The sequence below is a fragment of the Aulonocara stuartgranti genome (genome assembly GCF_965226115.1).
Source record: "Aulonocara stuartgranti genome assembly, chromosome: 3".
Taxonomy (NCBI): Eukaryota; Metazoa; Chordata; class Actinopteri; order Cichliformes; family Cichlidae; genus Aulonocara; species Aulonocara stuartgranti.
In genome coordinates, this window is record NC_138941.1 from 28,909,732 (window position 1) to 28,929,770 (window position 20,039).

General features: G+C 41.2%; 2 long non-coding RNA genes across 2 annotated transcripts in view; both read left to right on the forward strand.

Annotated features, from left to right (window-relative positions):
* The window catches only part of LOC309702113, a 226,520-nt gene that overhangs the window by 166,587 nt on the left and 39,894 nt on the right, over positions 1-20,039 (forward strand). The window lies entirely within an intron of this gene.
* Positions 17,003-18,552, forward strand: LOC309702111. Its single transcript, XR_014275380.1, has 3 exons — positions 17,003-17,407; positions 17,576-17,639; positions 18,042-18,552. It is a non-coding gene; the product is annotated as an uncharacterized lncRNA (long non-coding RNA).

The window sequence follows — 20,039 nt, forward strand, 5'->3', positions numbered from 1 at the left end:
AAGCTGTGCGCTGTCCACCCTTACAGTGATCACACGGTTGCTGTAACAGTAGCCTACATTCAACGGCTGCAACCCTCCTGCTGCCAGCTGTACACATCAACACCAAAAACAACAACAGCACAAGCAGCGCACAGGTTTTAAGCCGGCGAGGCACCATTGTAGATGCCGTGAAGGTGAGTCCATCTCATCTGCAGCGGCATCGCAGACCACGAGCCGCAACAATGATAAAACATTTTTTATTTAATTATAAATAAATAATTTCTCCTAATTATGTCCTGGGTTTTAACTAATTAATTATACCAAAGGAAACATCACACAAACACTTAAGGTCATGAAAATTAATTGCGATTTAGCAATTCAATGAGGCATCCACCTTATTTATTGAAAAGTATCGTATCAGTATTGGTATCAGCGATACTGGCCCGAATTTACTTGGTATCGGATTGATACCAAAATATGCAGTATCGCACACCACTAGTTTTTGGGAGTTCCCTTTCAGTCGATTCACTCGGTACAACACGTAAGCATGGGATATCACGCCCTCGCGTGTCCTGGCTGAAGAAACCTTTCATCACGCCTTTAAGGCAGATGACGTGTGATGACGCGCGCACGGCCCCGCCTGCACATATAGCCGCTGTCATCACAGTCATCCCTCAGTTCTTATGCTCTTCACCTCGCTGAGAACACCTCTGCTGAATTGGTCTAGCTAGCTGCTGCTAGTTAGCTCCATTGTCTGCCGACTTGAACTTAGCTTAACTGCCCCTGTTGGTGTTAGCCTCCACCGCACAATTGGTGTGTAGGCTGCCTGCGGAGCGCTAATTTCAAGTTTTCCCGTGCAGTGTTTTGCTTTGCATTTTGGAATGTACTCCAAACTGAAGCGAGCAAAGCAGAAATCTTCTGTTCGCCCCTGTCTTAAGGGATGCGGTTTCTCTTTGCACGACAGCGACCAGCACGATGCCTGCCCTGTCTGCCTGGGGATCGTCCACGCTAGGAGAGCATTGACGGAGCCTGAAGCCTGTGCGTTTTGTCGCCAGCTCCGGCGGTCGACCCTGGAAAGACGGGTGACGTTTGTGGAAAAAGTGCTGGGACGCTCGGCTGTCGCACAGCATGACCCTCTCCTTCCGAGTCTGGAGCCCCGGCTTCGTCCGAGTCCGAAGACGAGGATTTTCCGGTCGATGTCCCCGCAATTAGCTGGGCTGACCACATGGAATATGTTGATGGGTTAGCCAATGACGAGCCGGAACCATGCAGGAGCGCATGTCCCCAGGACAATGATGACGTGCTGGACATCGGCCTGGACATTCATGATTTGTCGGAGGATGAGCAGCAGAGTTCATTGTCAGCCCAATGTACCGCCGCTGCTGCGCCGGTCGGCCACGGTGACACCTCTCTTTTCTCCCTGTTTCGCTGTGCTGCTGAGAAGCTGCAGGTGGACTGGCCCTCTCCTCCACCAGCTCAGAAGCCGTCATGGTTCGCGGGGTTTTTCCTCCCACCGGAGCCCGCAACGGCCAAAAACTGCCTTCCCACTTTCTCTGCGAGCTAACAGCATCATGGGACATACCTCTGTCTACCCGCGTCACTGTGCCCGGCTATGGACAGTACGTGGAGTTGGACGGTGCCAAGGGGGCTGGCTTAGCTAACCCACCCCCTATGGAGCCGTCTCTGGCTGCTTATCTGGCCCCGTCCCATAACCATGGTGTCGGCGGCCCTGCAACTCTGCCTTCCAAGCAGATTCTCTGCTTCGCAGCTGGAGAGGATTTATCGGGCTCAGGCCGGCACTGCTCGCGCCATGAGCTCCGTCACCATGCTCCAGACATACCAGGCATCGTGCCTGGTGGAGCTCGGATCGCTGGTTCCTGATGACAGCCCGCTGGCACCTCTTCTTAACGAGGTCAGAGTCGCCACAGATTACATCCTCCGTGCGTCTCAAATACGCACTGCCCCCTGTTCTTCTCCATAATTGACCACGATGCACCCTTGGGCATGGACGCGCTAGCGCACCAATGGCCAGACGTGCTCCTGTATGCATTTCCCCCAGTGGAAATGATATCTCCAGTTCTAGAGAGAGTGCGTCGGCATTCCCACGCTCTCTGATTCTAGTGGCCCCTTGGTGGCCCACAAGGTCGTGGTATGCAGAGATAATCAGCCTGCTAGCGGCGAGTCCTTGGCAACTTCCTCTCTGCAGGGATCTCCTCTCTCAGGCAGGAGGAGAAGTGTTTCATCCGCTCCCAGATCTGTGGCGCCTTCATGCTTACCTGCTGAGAGGTTAAACTTGATTGCTAAGGGTTTGCTACCTAGTGTGATAGCGACAATTCAGAGCGCTAGGGCCTCATCTACTAGAGGCTTGTACGCTTACAAATGGCGAGCCTTCGAGCAATGGTGCCAGGACCGCCACATTCTCCCATTTCAGTGCTCCATTGTGGATGTTTTGAAATTCCTGCTGGAGCTGCTGGATAAGGGCCTTTCATTTTCGACAATTAAGGTTTATTTAGCAGCCTAGCCAGTCTCCAGACCTCAACCCCATAGAAAATCTGTGGCGGGAGTTGAAAGTCCGTGTTGCTCGGCGACAGCCCCAAAACATCACTGCTCTCGAGAAGATCTGCATGGAGGAATGGGCCAAAATACCAGCTACTGTGTGTGCAAACCTGGTAAAGACCTATAGTAAACGTTTGACCTCTGTTATTGCCAACAAAGGTTATGTTACAAAGTATTGAGTTGTATTTTTGTTATTGACCAAATACTTATTTTCCACCCTGATTTATGAATAAATTCTTTACAAATCCTACCATGTGGATTCATGGATTTTTTTTTCACATTCTTTCTCTGAGTGTTGAAGTGTACCTCTGGTGCAAATTACTGACCTCTGTCATCATTTTAAGTGTGAGAACTTGCACAATCGGTGGCTGACTAAATACTTTTTTGCCCCACTGTATCTGCTTGTCATATTGGCTTTGACGGGGTGACACACTAGGTGCACATCCCCAAGCCATACGTTTTCTGAAAGGAGTTCGCCGGCTGAGGCCCGTGCTTATGTCCAGTGTCCCTGCTTGGGACTTGTATTTGGTGCTGGAGGCCCTTTGTAGCCCCTCGTTTGAACCCATTGAGTCTGTGGATATTAAATTTCTTTCATATAAGACTGCATTACTTCTCGCTTTGGCTTCGGCAAAGTGAGTGGGTGACCTTCATGCGCTCTCTGTGCATCCCTCCTGCACACAGTTCTCTTCTGATGGCCACAAGGTCGTATTGCGTCTAAATGCTGCCTATTTTTCCAAGATCATGCCTTCATCTTCTAGCTCAATGGAGTTTGAGTTGCTGAGCTTTTGCTCCCCTCCTTTTGCATCTGAGGAGCAGAGGAGGATGCATTCTCTTTGTCCAGTGCGTGTGCTACGCACCTACATTGAGCGCACTCAGAATGTGCATTTATGTGACCAGCTGTTTGTCTGCTTCGCTGATCCAAATAGAGGTAGAGCTCTGTCCAAATGGAGGCTGTCCCACTGGATTATAGAAGCTATCTCACTGGCATACAGCACCGGTGGTCTTGCTTTGCCCCACGGGGTCAGAGCTCATTCCACCAGGGGGATGGCAACCTCATGGGCTCTTTTTAAAGGGGTGCCTGTAGCTGATATTTGTGCGGCAGCTAGTTGGGCATCAACGCACACTTTTGTGCAGTTTTATCGGTTGGATGCTACAGCCCCTTCGGTGGCTCATGCTGTCCTTTCTGCTGGGTCTACCACTCACTAAGGATGTGGTGGTCCGATTCCGGTTCGGTGGCTGCTCTGTGGGGCGTGTATATATGTCCCATACTTATGTGTTGTACCGAGTGAATCGACTGAAAGGGAACGAATAGTTATGTCTATAACTTCTGTTCCCTGAAGGAGAGGAACGAGGTACAACACAAGGTGGCCCCACTGAGCAGTTTGGCTTGGTGAAGAACTGAGGGATGACTGTGATGACAGCGGCTATATGTGCAGGCAGGGCCGTGCGCGTGTCATCACACGTCATCTGCCTTAAAGGCGTGATTAAAGGTTTCTTCAGCCAGGACACACGAGGGCGTGATATCCCATGCTTATGTGTTGTACCTCGTTCCTCTCCTTCAGGGAACAGAAGTTATAGACATAACTGTTCGATTTGGAGTCAGCGGAGCGGGGGGCTGGCTTACTGGGATTAAGCCTGGGTCCTTTTTTCAGAAGCATGGAGTCTTTTGGAGTGTAATTTGTTAGTTAGATGCCTGACTGACAACTGTATAAAACAAAAACAACACACAAAGCACAGAGCACACCGTCGTAAATTCCCCCTAATTTTGGTATGATCCGAGCTCAGGCACTAGGCGAATGAGCACAGCACCCATGTGAGTGAGGGGGGAGAAGGTGCTGCCTGCCAGTTTGCTGCCGACAGAGGAGAGCTTAAGTTTGACCAGGTACCAAAGTAAATCATTCGTACTGTACAAATAATGTAAATATGACGGTGTATCACAAAAGATTGATATCAAACTGATCACTTGGTTGCGTTACTTGCTCTTCGAGTGAATCAACAAATGGATAAATAAAAAGCCCAACGACAAAGCTGATTTTTTTAGAATCTTAGCTTACATTTCATATTTACAGTTTTTATCCTCCACAGCTAAACAAACTCTCTAAATCGGTTTCAATTGTGTACTGATGTGCACAACAATGGACATAAGGAGCTTCTTTCAAAGAAACAACTCAGGTACATATTATTTTATATATTATGCTTTGTATGTTGTTCAGTATATCTATGCAAAACAAGAGGAATTTCAATACACAGCGGTATATTCACAGTTGAAACCAGTTGTCTATATACACTTTAGGGGGAAAACATAAAAACTATTTTTTTTTTTTTTTACTGTTAAGCATCAATTTAGAGTAAACTTGCTTTGTTCTGGATAAATAAATGTTGAAATATCTTTTGAATTAGTTAAATGTCAGAATAAAAAGAGGGAGCTGTCTATTTTAATCACTTACATCAAATTTAGGAGTACATATACACTAAGTTTATTGTTAATTAATAAGAAAACTCCAGACAATTCCATTCTGAGCTGAAGAAGCTTCTGATAGGTTAGTAGAGTCCATATGAGTAAATTGGTGGCACACCTGTGGACGCATATTAGCCAAAACACAGAGCCTGTTTCTGTGACATGGGACAAATCGAGAGATATCAACCAAAACACCTGGAAAAGAATTGTGGAGCTCCATAAGTGTGGCCCAGTTTTGAATACAAAATACAAAAGTTAACAAATATGCTTTTTATATTTATCAATCTAAAAAAATAAACATTTAGTCTGATTTGATGTTACAATTAAAAAAGTGTTTGTGTTTTTATCTGAAGAGTGTAAATATCTGGTTTCCACTGTATATTTGATGATGTTGGTGTTTGGCTTGATTGTCAGCACAAAGAGGGAGAGAGAGGAGAATGAGGACAGAACAGAGATGGAACAAGAGCAGGTGAGACACACATGTTAGTCAAATGGTTGTTTGCCAAAACTCATCAGAACATGTATCTAGTACCTAGTGTAACTTTTTAGATACCATTTGTTATTTTTCAAATTCTATATTTATTAAGTTATGCAGGCTTATAAAGGCTAAATAATTATATAAACTTTTCTGAATCTAAATAGTGTACTTTGGTAGAATTAAAAAATAAGTGTAGTGCAGGTCTATGATGATTTTTAGTGCCACTATCATCTAGTTTTGATTCTGGTTCTCTTTTGGTTAAGTCCTCAGTAGTCCTGATTTTGAACTGTTGTAGTCCTGTTTTAATTCCGGATCAGTTCTGGGTTTGGTTGAATTGGGGTTTAGTCACTGTGTCTTGATACAGCCCAATTAAAAACTAGTTTAAGGTGATATTAATTTTTTCCTATATGAAGTCATTCTTTTTTGAACAAAACTCAAAACAGAGCCTTATAATCTTTCAGTCATTTCTACCCTCACTTGATTTCCTTTCGCTACTCAGCTCTCACACAGTGGCTCAGTTATGCTCCAATCCCTCCATATTGTGGCCAATCACATGCGAGGATATAGGATAATATCATTATGTGAAAAACAGAGAGGGTGAGAGACGCGACGGACGCGCCTAATCCGAGACCCTTGGTCTCGGATTAGGCGGTCTTGACTACAAGTCTAGCACAACCTCACGTGTCTGAATTTACAGTTATGTTTTGGTATATATCACCTTGTCTTTGTCTTGAAGTGGTCATGTGATTGGCTTACCACGACTACTTTATTCTTCCTCAGTCAAACAGCAGCACTCATGAGATTGTTTTGCCCCCTTAGCTCCAGGTGTTGTGCTAGAAAGTGATCGGGAGGGCGCGCAGCTGCTTAAGGCCTTGTGAATTGTTTCTTGTTTCCTGTTTTATTGTGAAGGTCCGTGTCTCATGTGAGTGAATTCAGTTTTGCTTCCCCTGTCTCCTCTTGTCAATTACTTCCAGCTGTGTTGCCCACCTGTGTGTAATCTCCCTGTGTTCTTCTGTGTGTATTCAACTCGTGTCTACTCATGTACTAGTTGCTGTTCTGTCTGTAAGTCTCCTGTGTATTCTCTGTGTTTTCCCTGCCATCCACCTTCTTATGCATCTGCTCACCTTCCTTCATGTTTGCTGTTTAGTAGTGATGGGTAGCTGAGGCCTTGTGAACCGTTTCAGCACATTCCCCAAACTGTATTGATACTGTGTCGACACAGCGTTGCTGTTTTTCTTCATACTGACACCTGCTGGACCTTAAATGTCACTGCTGGCAACTTTCTTGAGACTCACAACAGACACTGATTCAAATACCTAGCCATACTTGTATACACTCTAAGGTATTGTACTTTCCATGGAATCATTTTATATCTTTTATATTTCAAATTTTATAGACATCTTTAAAATATATTGTGAATGACATTAAGTGAAAATTAAAATAAAAGTATTGTAAATGTAATATTACCCATTTAAATGTAATTGACTCAGAATCTATTATAAATTTTTATTCAGAAAAATAAGTTTATCCAATGTTTTTGCATTCAGTCTATTGCTGTTTTTTTTTTTTTTTACACTATTTCCCCATCTGTGCCTGTGAGCTTGAGCTTGGGGTACACAAACTGTAAAGCCAGGTGGAAAAGGTTTGGATAAGATGTTTTGCAGCACGTTAAAGGATAATACTGAACTTGCCTGGAACAGGTGACTGCTCTGATGAAGGCCTAGGCTGTGGCTCAGATGTTGTGTGGGCAATTACTGCAGCACACTCCATTTTCAGGTGCCTCACTACACTTGGAGGAACTACAAAATCCGAGTGTTTTAAATCTTGGGTCTAAAAGTGTTGAGAGGGTCAACACACTTAATGACTCCAGATTAGAAGCAGTGTCTGTGACACGACGCCTAAGTTGGTCATGGAGATGGGTGGCTGCTTGTGTGTGGAGATGTAAAGAGTTCTTCTTTCTCATCATGTAGCCGTGACAGCATCTGATATGTGCTGTTCCAACATGTTGGTACCTCGTTGATAAGTTTGAAGATGGGCCGTCCCATCTGCTGCTGCCCTTGAGCAAGCTTTTCTTTGGCTGTAGTGCTTGATCTGAAGAATGATACGATTTGTCTCTTATGGATGAAAGTTCAGGGATTTGATCACATGATTTTTTGACTAATAAATTGAGTTTGTGTGCAATGCAAACTGAATGTCGAATTTGGAGAGTTCTTGTTGCTGCAGTCATGTTTGGTGCTGCATTGGTAACAAGACACCTTACCTTATTTGTGATCCTCCATCATGCCCGTTTTGAATTGGGCCAAATCGCCTGCAGTGTGACTTTGTGGAAAGTGTTTTACACCCAACACAGATGTACACAGCTGCATATTCTCATTAATGTAGTGACAGGTAAGAGCCAAATAAGCCTCACAGGCACAATACTAAAGGGTTGGCAGTCCTTTATAATAAAATTCAGGACTGCCTGGTTCACAACAGTCTTCCTAGATGCTTGATTTTAAAATGATAAAACACATATTAATAAAAAAAAAAAAAATGATGATAAAGCTGCTCAATGTCTATATAGGCCTACCTCTGTTCATTCTCGGTGTGTTTGTCTCCTCATTTTCATGTTTGGCTCTGTAATGCCTAAACACTGAGGAGGTGCTTTTGTTTGTGTAAGAAAGCAGAACAGATGTGACATTTAACCTGCATAAAATGAAATAAATAATTCACACTGCAAGTCACATTGCTGTTTTTCCTATTCTAATAGGTTACACTGAAACAAAGGCAGACAAACAGTTACATTATTTGCAGTTAAAAGATCGAAATGATCCCACACAGCAGAAACAGAGATTTGTATTTTTTTTAACTTTGCGAGAGTAATTTTGTTTTTTGTTTTTTTGGTGGCGACTCATTCCGTTAACAAATGCAGATGCGGTATCTTTTAAACACAGTTTGGCGCCTTGGCAATGAGTGATACAGCAGCTGTATCGATCACGTGACTTTTTCTTAAAGCGACACACGCACCGATACAGGCATCGCTAGGTGAGCTTGATACATGCGCCGGTGCGTCAGTGTTGCTGGACCCATCACTACTGTTTAGTAGTTTAATTTTTCCCAGCTTAGATTATCTTTAGTTCTGTTTTGCCATTTTTCACCTTGTGCTTTACTTTACAATAAACCACTTTCATCTCAGTGAGTGCCTGCGCGTAGATCCTGATTAATTTTCTCCACACGGCTCATCCCCTTGGCCGTAAAAGGAAATCAGAATGTGCAGAGAATTAGTAAAGATGATAAAAGGGCAACTATGAAGAGTGGAGAAGTGCTTGGTCCAAACGACATACCTGTGGAGGTATGGAGGTGTGTAGGAGAGAGGGCGGTGGACTTTTTAAGCAGGTTGTTTTACTCTAACTTGGGCAGTGAGAGAACGCCTTAGGAATGAGGATGTGTACTGGTGCCAACTTTCAAGGGGAGGAAGAAACTGCTGACGAGGTGCCAAAACATGTGTAGTGTTTGTCTTATCTTCTGATGGTTCTTACTTTATCTTGTAATTAAAATAACTATACTTGGGATGGGCAGGCGGTTGTTTTCATGTGTCTGTTCATTAGAAACAACAATGGTAAAACCATCATCTACCTCCGCTGACTTGTTTATTTCCCCACATAAACATTTCACATTAAGGACGGGCAGAGTTTGGTGTCATTAACATAACAGAGAAAATTGATATTAAATGTGTAGGAGAGATGACCAATTGGAAGTAGCCAGATAAGAAATGGCAGCGGTCCCTGAGGACACCAGTAGGAAGTGGAAATGGCTGGAATTAGACATTTTTGAGTTGAATTAACTGAGTGCAACTGAAGAGAGGACGAACTAGTTCAGGTGCGTGTCAGTAATATCAAGTAAGGTTTGTTATACCTGCATCATTTATATTGTTAAAACTCTAACTTTGATAACAGAGTTAATGGCATATTTCAACTCTGAAGCAAGTTTTCACATTAGATTTTGATTTTAATCCTCTGTAGACCGCTATCTTCAATCATGTTATCATTGTGAGTCTTAACCAAGTGGTGGATTAGCCTCCACGTCTGAAAAGCATAGAGTGGAGTGAAAAACAGAAAAGTCAGTGATGTACTAATGTAGCAAAAATAGGAAACATTAGAACTGTAAATGTTTTCTTCCTTGTCTGCAGATTAACAGTCCACAGGTTGGGTGCTCGCACTCTGATTCGTTCCCTGGAGATGAAGGAGAGAGAGCTCAGAGGACAGCAAGATGGAGGAGTGAAGGAGAAGGTGGTGCAGCTCAGTGTGCAATCAGGAGTGAGCAGTTCTTTCACTGCCTTCATTGCTGCCAACAAAGACAACAGAGAGGCAATCCACGGACCTCTGCACCGCAGACATATTCTACCACCCTGTGAGGTTTGTTTAAAGCAAAAAAAGCAATACTATGAAACTGTTAATAGCAGGATGTCAGAGTCAATAGAGAGGACTCAAAAGAGCAACTTCAAATCAAACTATTTATGTAGTAGGTGTTTCTTTGCCAATGTCTTTTCCCTGCATTAGAAAGTAATAAGCCAAGTGGAAGTACAACACACATCTATGCATTTCTATAAAAACTGACTCTCTCTCTCTCTCTCTCTCTCTCTCTCTCTCTCCTTAAAGCGATGGCTGTCCATTCTTCCTGTAAAAGGCGTGAATATAAACCTGAATGAATGGGAGTAGAAACTGTGTGTGTGCGCATGAAGACATGCTTGTGTCACTGAGATTTAACAGATTTTTGTACGTTCACGTAGCCAAGTGATAATCATATTTAATAATCATTGAATAGTAATAATGTTATTGAACAGGTTAAACATTTAGATATTACAAAAAGTTGCAAAAAAATAATACACACAGCTGTGAAGTCAGCTGCACATGAATAACATTAGTACAATGACAACTTTAATCAGAGTGAGTTCAGAAGATCCAAAAGTGAGACACTAAAAACAAGCTAATGAAAGCAAAAAGTGACTTTGAAAAATTTATTTCAAGGAATTAAAACACTGATAGGAAAAAACTAAACATGAGGAGAATGGCAATCCTGCAGCGACCAATCAAAGAAGACTGTAATGGCTGCATTGTAAAGAAAGCTGTTGGTTTTTTTTTTTTTTTTCGTTTTTCTGAGATATGCAGAGTTTTAACGAACAATTTGAACACTATTATTCTTTTACATTATTTGTTCTCAACAGAGATGGGCAGTAATGCGTTACAAGTAACGTGTTACTGTAATCTGATTACAGGCACTTGCCCTGGTGGCCATTCTTTCAGTGGGCATTTCTCAACAACAACTACAAACACTAGTGAAGTGAATGGACATTTAATTAAAAAATGAAACATTTAATTCAATAATTAATGGCATATTTAATTAATTAATTTTGTCACCTCACTGTAGGGATGGGTACCGGTATCATGGCACCGGTTCTGACATAAACGGTAGTAACCAGACCGAAAAGCAGCGCACATTTCAGTGCTTTATTTCGGTGCTTTTTATCATCATCATCATCATCATCATCATCATCAACTTTATTTATAAAGCACTTTAAAACAACCACAGCTGACACAAAGTGCTGTACATTGGAACTGTAAAATAAAATTACATGAGATATAAATAAAAAACAAATAAAAGAAGAGTGAAATCATTAATTAAATAACTACTGCATTAAAAAAGAAACTAAGTCTCACTGAGGTTAAAAGCCAAGGAATAAAAGTGGGTTTTTATTCCTGAGATGTCACACACTTTGGATTCCAGCCAATCATTTTACATTTGCAAGCATAGTAGGCGGGGCCAGGTACGTACGTTCTTTTAGAGCAGAGCTACAGATTAAAAATGCCCAAGGCGAAGCGGTCAAAAGTCTGGCTGTACTTCACAGCAAAATATGCAAACTCAGCAGCCTGCAACAAGTGCTTTAATCATATATATACATATATACGGTATATGACAAACACACTTTTATTAAAGAAAAAATATTTATAGCTTTCATCTCTCTTATATTGAATACTTTTATTGTTTTTATAACATTATTGTTATTATTTTATGACAGGATTATGATAAAGAGTAGCTCCACATTGAATTTTATTCAAGATGACCGGCTGATGGGGAAGAAAAGTAATTAAAGTGATTTTGGTTTTTGGTGCCAGACAGGCTGGTCTGAATATTTCATGAACTGCTGTGTGATTTCTGCTGTGACATTTAGATGTTAGGGTCAGAACTTAGCACAAAATGACATGGAAGCCTGGATCCATCCTGCCTTGTATCAACAGTTCATGCTGCTGTTGCTGATGTACTTTATATCACTGAGGACCATCTGAGCAGTTATTTAAATGCCGTTGCCTGTCTGAGTGTTGCTGCTGACCATCTCCACCCCTTTATGAACACAGTGCACCCACCTTCAGACAGATGTTTCTAGCAGGATAAAGTTCCATGTCCCAAAGTTTAAATCATCTCAAACTGGTATAATGAACATTAAAAGGAGTTCACTGAACTTAAATGGCCTCCACAGCCACCAGATCTCAAAAGAAGAGTGTCTGTAAAAGTCTGCAGCAACTGTGTGATGCTTTGCTATTTAACTCACTGACTTACTCATTACCCATCATGACTCATTACACTGCTGGGGTAATGTTTCTGCCATTTTCTGAATGTAATTTTACTAATTATTTTATTTTATTTTTAAGATTTAAGACTTTGCAGCTGTGGGTGTACAGTCTTCGCAGTCTCACATGAAAAGTTCTTAAAAACTTAAAGACTGGAAACAAAAAGATCAAAAAAGGAAAAGGTTCTTTGCTGTCCAGGGATGTCTGAGAAACAGAAGAGTTTATTCCACTTTGACAGTTATTATTATTATTATTATTATTATTATTATTATTATTATTAGATTTGATTCCTAAAAATATGAATATTTAGGGACCCTCTGCTCTACCTGACTGTAGCTTATAATAAAAAGCACTTAGATTGCTCAGTTAGAGTAGAAAAGTGTAACATAAATAAGAAACGTTCCATTTACCAGTTCGGCGTCACAGGTGTTGGTGAGTGAGCTGGATGAAGTAACTAACAGTGCAATGATTTCTGCTGGGCAGCTACACAAGTGTGCGTTCTATTACACAATGGCTACAAATAGAGTAAAGCCCTACCTTAAATCTGCTGATAACATTCACTGAACATATCCTCCTTCTCTAATTCTTTAAGGTCTTTATGCGTGTGCTTTCAGTCTTCACGTGTCAAGTAGTTGACACAGACAAACTCTGGCATCCAGGAAATGCCAACAGCGAAGAAACAGCCGAACCAACAAATGAACAAATTCTTCCTTCTCTTATTTTTCAGTTCATGCATCCTTGATTTCTTTGCTCTCATTTCCTTGAACCTATCAGTGTATCTTAGCTCCTCCCACCAGAGAAGTGAGCAAGTGAAGCGAGAAAAACATGTAGAGCGGAGCTAAGAGGCTTTTAACAATATCAGACATCCTTGCTTTAGTCGTTTTAAAGCAATGCCAGTTAAATATAGCACATCCATCGTTTCGTTACAGCAGAGTATACTAAAGTATTTGGTTGGGTCCGTGTGATAAGTGAGACTTTTAAGTCTGTGCCAGAGACAGAATAATTCTCTCATCCAGGAAATACTGAATGCAATTTAACAGTTAAGTTAACACATAAACAAATTTTTTCCCCTCTTTTTCATTTTTTTTGGTTTCTACATCCTTGATTCCTTTGCTCTTATTTCCCCAATCATCAAATTGCAGCTCAGTCCCTCACACATGACAGGTGAGCAGACAAGGTGAAGAAGACATGAAGAGAAAGGAGCTAAGACAACATATATTCATGCTTCTGAGCCATTGAAGCAAAGTCAGTTAAAAATTATGTTTGGCACAGATGCTGCTGTCCATTGTTTTGTTGCAGCACACTCCTACATATTTACAAAGTCCTGTTTCCACTCCCTGTTTGTTATGTCTCTTTTATACATCCATCCATTCGCTTCCGCTTATCCTTTTCAGGGTCGCGGGGGGCGCTGGAGCCTATCCCAGCTGTCATAGGGCGAGAGGCGGGGTACACCCTGGACAGTTCGCCAGTCTGTCGCAGGGCTAACACACAAGGACAGACAACCATTCACACTCACATTCATTCACACCTAGTGGCAATTTGGATTATCCAATTAACCTATCCCCACAAGCTGCATGTCTTTGGATGGTGGGAGGAAGCCGGAGTACCTGGAGAGAACCCACGCAAACACGGGGAGAACATGCAAACTCCACACAGAAAGACCCCGGCCTGATGGTGGAATTGAACTCAGGACCTTCTTGCTGTGCGGCAACAGTGCTAACCACCGTGCCACCGTGCTGCCCCTCTTCTTTTATACATCATTAGTAAAAACACTTTGCTCAGGATATAGTAGATCCTCCAGATCTCCCCTTTCCTGATGCATTTTAGAGACTCAAACATGCTTCAAGACGAAGAAGAAGAAGAAAAGGGCAATGAACAGATAAATGAGGAAAAACCTAAGCTGTTGCAGTCCTGTTGTTCATACCTGTTTTAGACAGTAGGGTGAGCAGTTTAATCCTTCACCTGTATTTAGTAGGGGTGCAACGATACACAAAATTCACGGTTCGGTTCGGTTCGATACTTTGGTGTCACGGTTCGATATTTTTTCGATACAAAAAAATGTTCATGCCTTTTTAATTTGTCATTTATTAAAATTATAAATATATATTTTAACTCAAAAGTACAGTTTTTAAATTTAACCCTAACCCTTGTGCGTGTTTTTTATTTTGACAGCGAATGCGCACCTGCGGACCACTTATGTGCAGCCCTGGTTATTTAGCTCATCATATCGCAGCCACAGAAATTATTTTGTCCATGAAACCATAAAGCTGCACTTTCTTTTTGCCTTATAGTCTGATTTGTCATAACTTCTCCGTTTTGTGGTAAGCTTTTCTTTGGCTGTCACTTCTTCACCCTGACCTGTCTTATTTGGCTCAGCAGAACTAAAATATATATCCTGCTGCTTTTACACACGGACTCACATAAGCTCAGCGATTCTCTGCGCGATCAGCCTCTCACATGTTTAAGCTTGCTGCGGGAGATTTCACTTGTCATGTTTGCATAGTAAGCTAACGATTGATAAGACGATGTCAGAGGAATTGGTGCACAAATTATCATCACTCACAGATCAGTGCTGTCGCTCTCTATACACAGTTCGTGCGATTGCAAACTGAAAGCAAAAAACAAGCGCAAATTCAAACGCGATTTCAATATGTCACATATTGACAGTGGCTCACCGATGCCAATGACATAATTACCCAGCTACATTTCCGAAAGAATGCAAAAGCATTGACATATATTTTTCCTTCCTACAATAGCCCGACGGGCAGGGCAGAGATAGATTTTGGTAGCCTGACTGGAAAAATCGCTAGCCCCAGGACGTCGGGCTAGCGATATTGCGAGCCCTGTATCTGATTGAGGAATCACTCATCTTTGGAAAAGAGAGTTTATTACAGAGAAATGTCTCTTTCCAAAATAAAAGCTATACTATACGCTTCTTCTGGGCTATATTCTCAGCAGCATATTAAACATATCAGGTCCCCATAAGGAGAATCATGTGCTAACGGCTGTCTAAATGACTCGGCTAAAGTTAGTAGCATGCTTGCTTGTTTTTGTCTGCTTCCAATTGTCTTTGCACTAGGATGATGTCGGCGTAAATGTGCAGTCATATTCGTTGTGTTCCCACTAGTGCTTTCAGGTTAATCTCGTTGAAATGACGTTAACGCCACAACACGGCAAATCTCCGTTAACGAGCTACCCCTGATCGCCCGTGCATGGGGCTAGACGGCTAACACACTAGCTCCCACCCATGTAATTGAGCATTGCGTGGCACATCCAACATACTGTTTTACTTTAGTCCATGACGCGCCTACCTTCAGGGTCATACGTCACATGAAAACCAAAATAATTCCAAACGCCAGATCTGAATGAGGGTGGGGGAGGTCCATGTTGCAAGGAGAGCTTAACTTCTGTCTCGCTAGCTTGCCCTGCGCTCTTCCTTCTGACAATGCTGTCTGTGTTGAGCGCTCAGTGGATCTGCGCTCGACAGTGCAGCCTAGGCGGAGTAGTCGAACGCAGATTCACTGAGCGCTCAACACAGACAGCATCGTCAGAAGGAAAGTTGATAAAATAAATTACAAATGTTGTATTGTTCGATACATATGCGTACCGAACCGAAAGCACTGTATCGAACGGTTCAATATCGATACGAATATCGTTGCACCCCTAGTATTTAGGTATAAGAGAGCCATGTCTGCTTTGAGAGATCAGTTATTGTGATGGATTGTAGTTGTTGAACTTGGATGATGAAATCATCTACTTCCTGCAGGGTTAATGATCACCTTCTTTGATTTCTCAAGTGCATTGAAAAATGATTCAGCTGCTGCTAGTGAGAAAAAACTACAGTAATGTCAGTAAACACCACCTCATGGATCACTGACTGCCTGACAGACTGACCACAGTATGTGAGACTGGGCCGAGCTCTCTTTCTGATTTAGTGATGTGCAGCAGGAGCTCCACAGGTGGACAGTTCTGTCCTGGACTTTATACACTCAGACATTCAGTACAAGTCTGAGTCAAGACACCTGGATGTATTAGTGATGGCAGGAGGAGGAGTGTGAAGCGCTGGTGGATGATTTTGTGATGTGATCTGGAAACAATCATCAGCTGGGGAGAAGTACAAGTACCTGGTACATGTAGTACATGGAAAACAGGCTGAACTGGAAGATCAATACAGAGGCTGGATACAAAGGAAATGAACAGACTTTTATCAAGTAGCGAGAGCCTTCAACATGTGCAATGCTGTTTCTGTAAGGCAGAATAAATATGTTGATCATTATTAAATCATTTAGAAGAGAGAGACTTAATGTTTAATGCTTGGTAAAAAGTAAATGGCCTGTATTTGTACCCAGAAAGGGTCATATGGGGAAAAGGAGGATCGCATTTGTCGGCCGCAGTTGTCGGAGCCTGTGTGTACTTGTGTGTGCTTGTAAACGCGACAATGGCAGAGGAGCGCGGCTAAAAAACTTTTAAATATTACTTTTTCTGGGTCACAAAATAAACTTTTAAGATATTTTCAGGCGAGGATGTAGCTGTGTAATGCTCAAATATGTACTTAATTTATCAAAACATCACATATTTGCAAAAATGCTCCGACGTTTTTGGAGACATCTATTTTTTTTAATGCTTTGAGGCAGCTTTTGAACATCTGTGGCATCTATTAATGTCAAATCTAGCCTTTCTTTAACAACATAAGCAAACTGCTTTTGTATTTAACCACTTTTCTGTTTAATTACATTTTAAATAATAATAATAACAATAGTATTTATTTTGTTAAAAAAATGTGTTTAAAAACAGGTTTTGTTGTGAAAGCTATAATCCAGATTAGTGGCCTGTTAAATGGATAAAGTCTAGATTGGCTTTATACTTGAGAATAGCTTGCCCTCCTAAAGAATTAAGTTAAATTCCAGAGTTGAATCGTAAGAAACATTATGTTACATATAAACCCTGCCATATGTTAGATCTGGTCATTTTGCTTATTAGAAACTTTATATATTGGAAGTTAACTTTTAACAAGCATGTAATGATTATATTTAAATTAGGTGGTCTTTTTTTAAAACACATACATTTTTAGGCCTAAACTGACAGTGCCAATACCACACATTCAGACACAGTAGTAGATGGTGTTTTTAATACTATATGTGTTAGTTTAATTTGGTTGTATGTGGTCTACATTGACCTTCTGTCTTGTAAGTTATTATGACTGCACAGCCATTAAGGATCAAATCAGGTTCTAAAAAATGTTCTGTTTTTTCTCCCTCTGCTTGCTTCTTACTGTCTTTGAGGCTCGGGACCAGCACTCCTGCTGTTGGACAGAAAGACATCAACTCAGTGGTAAGTGTTTTGGTTTTCCAATATATTAGCAATTGTCATTGACATTTATAGTAATCAGGCTGAACTTTAATCATACTTTAGATCAGCCTGTTTTACTTATTGTTTTATTTGTGCTTTGGTTTGAGGAAGTTGTTTCTTCACTAATCTTTTCCTGTCTTCTGTTATTAGACTTGAGATATGACTGCACTATGCTGTTGCTGTTGACTCCAGTTAATTCTACAAGACATACTGTGTAAGTAAACAAACAACAACAGTTTGGTCTGCATTTCTTGAAAGATCACATCCCCCAAACTTAGTTTAGAGGGTCTACACTGTATTTAGTGAAGTCTGCAGGTTTTCTAACAGCAAACTTTGTTTTGTGCCCAAATCATTTTGCACATCATTAGAATAAAAGTTATTAGCCATGTTTGCATAACCCTTTTTAAAATGATGCTTTCATGACATTATTGTATGTTGGGTGGTGGTCACGGCTATCCAGACTGACAAGTGGGACATTGAATGTCACCTCCCCGGTGGGGAGGGAGCCTGAGATTGTCTAAGTTTGAGTCTGTTCTATACCAAATGCAGGGTAAAAAAAATCTTTTAAGAAAGCAATTAAGTTCATGTTCCAAAAAATATGATTGTTTGCTTGCAGGACACCAGGAGAGATGAGTCCTCCATCACAGATGGTGTGGTCAGTGAAGATGGTCGCCTGCAGGTTCAAGCTCATTGCATCTCCAACCCACATCCACTGCCACTGTACTTAAGGGAAGTTAAAGACTTTCTCCTACATTTGGATCACCTCGATCCATGATAGTCATTCAGGCAGTAATGCCTGGACTGGAAACAAGCCATCCTTAAAATAATACAACATTCCAGCTCCTGTGTTGGAATGGAAAACAAATGTGTTGTTTAAATTAGAGACTGCACTTGTGACAGAAAAATAAATATTTTATTTTGATTATATAAGTAATGTATGTACAAAACAAACTTGTGGTAGGTCTAAACTTATTTTCTTAATAATTAAATCTGAGACTTTGTTTCATTGTAAGATTATAACAGTGATGGCAATATAATTGTTTGTTGTTCAAGAGAACAGTGTCCAGTATGTTGGCTGTTATACTTTTTTGCATTTGAAAATAAAAGTTGGGCTGATTTTAACATCACTACAAAGTGTTGTTAATTATTTTTAATCATATTCAGGTTACCACAAATTGTTTTTTCATTTGTTGAACTTGAAATGTTTGTTAGTAGGTAAACAATTAGTATTGTACAGTCAGAAATATCAAGTTATTCTTAATACTGCAGACTTGCAATGAACAAGTTGTATGGGCAGAAATCTGTGCCATCAGAAACTGAATTTGAATAAGTTAAATTTGAATTTGAATTGCTCAGATTGAATCTGAATTGTAACTTGAATAAATGCTTTTGAAAACTGAATTTGAATTAGTCTAATTTGAAATTGAATTTATGGTTTGAAAATGATCATCACTAAATTGAAATTGAATTTTATATTTTGAAAATGAATTGATTTGCTTTGAAACTGCATTTTATCCTTTAAAAATTCAGCTCTCGAATAATTTCAGTTTCAGTTATACAATTCAATTTCAGTTCCAAAATTCAGTTTTTTGGAACTTACATCCGGTTCCGGTTCAAGCGCAGATTAATAGAACTACGTTTTACTAGCGGACCGAAAGTGTTACCGACGGGAATCTACAGCGTCTTGAGCTGAGTTAAGACTTCAGAAGTCATTTGTCATGTCGAATGACCAGCGGATGAACTCTCAAGTTGGTAATAAATGTATTACATGTATAAGAACAAGCGTCATGTTAACTAATGATAGCCGTAAGGTAACTTTTATGCTTATTGTAGCTGTTAGCTAAAAACGCTAATTTAGCGTAGTTTAACCTGAATTCAGCTTTGACAACAAATATGATCGACTGTTTCTAGTAGAATTCCAAAGTTGTCATCTTGGACCCTCTCAGAGTACCCCCTCTGTATGCTTGCAGAGACCCCTACAGTAGGGAAACATGCAAAACCATCTGTCCTCTCTGTCCTCTCTGTCCAAAATGTCCATCTCTGTCCATCCTCGAAGATGCCAATGTTCACATTTTGGACAGAGAGGACAGATGGTTTGAAAGAGGAGTGAAAGAAGCCATCTATGTCCACTGTGAGCGACCATCTTTGAACAGAGGCGGGGGTTTACGACACCAACTCTCTGCCATCTATAATCCAGTTTTGAGATCCCTTCCCAGACGCCTTAACGCCCACTCACATCCTGGGCCATCTGATCTCAGGAATTCGCATGATAAGGTGGGGCCAGGTTTCACAATGAACTCACCCGAAACTCTGACTGGTTGGGACCCACACCCAGTTTCACACCTTGGCTCAGGCGATTAGAGGATCATCAGGGGGTCCTTTTGTCCCTCTGTGGGGGGAAACTCCCACTAGGTTTATATCTGGGACTCTCCACCATTTGACCTTAGAACTGAAGAAGCTTCTCGGATGAGAGGTGAAACGTCTTCAAGTAACTTAAAGAAGTCCAGACGGTTTTCTTTGCAAGCTCCTTTGACTACGATGACCTGGATGACTGAGAACCTACACAGACAGGTACAGTGATATTTATTAACAGCATGTAGAAGTGTTACTTCTG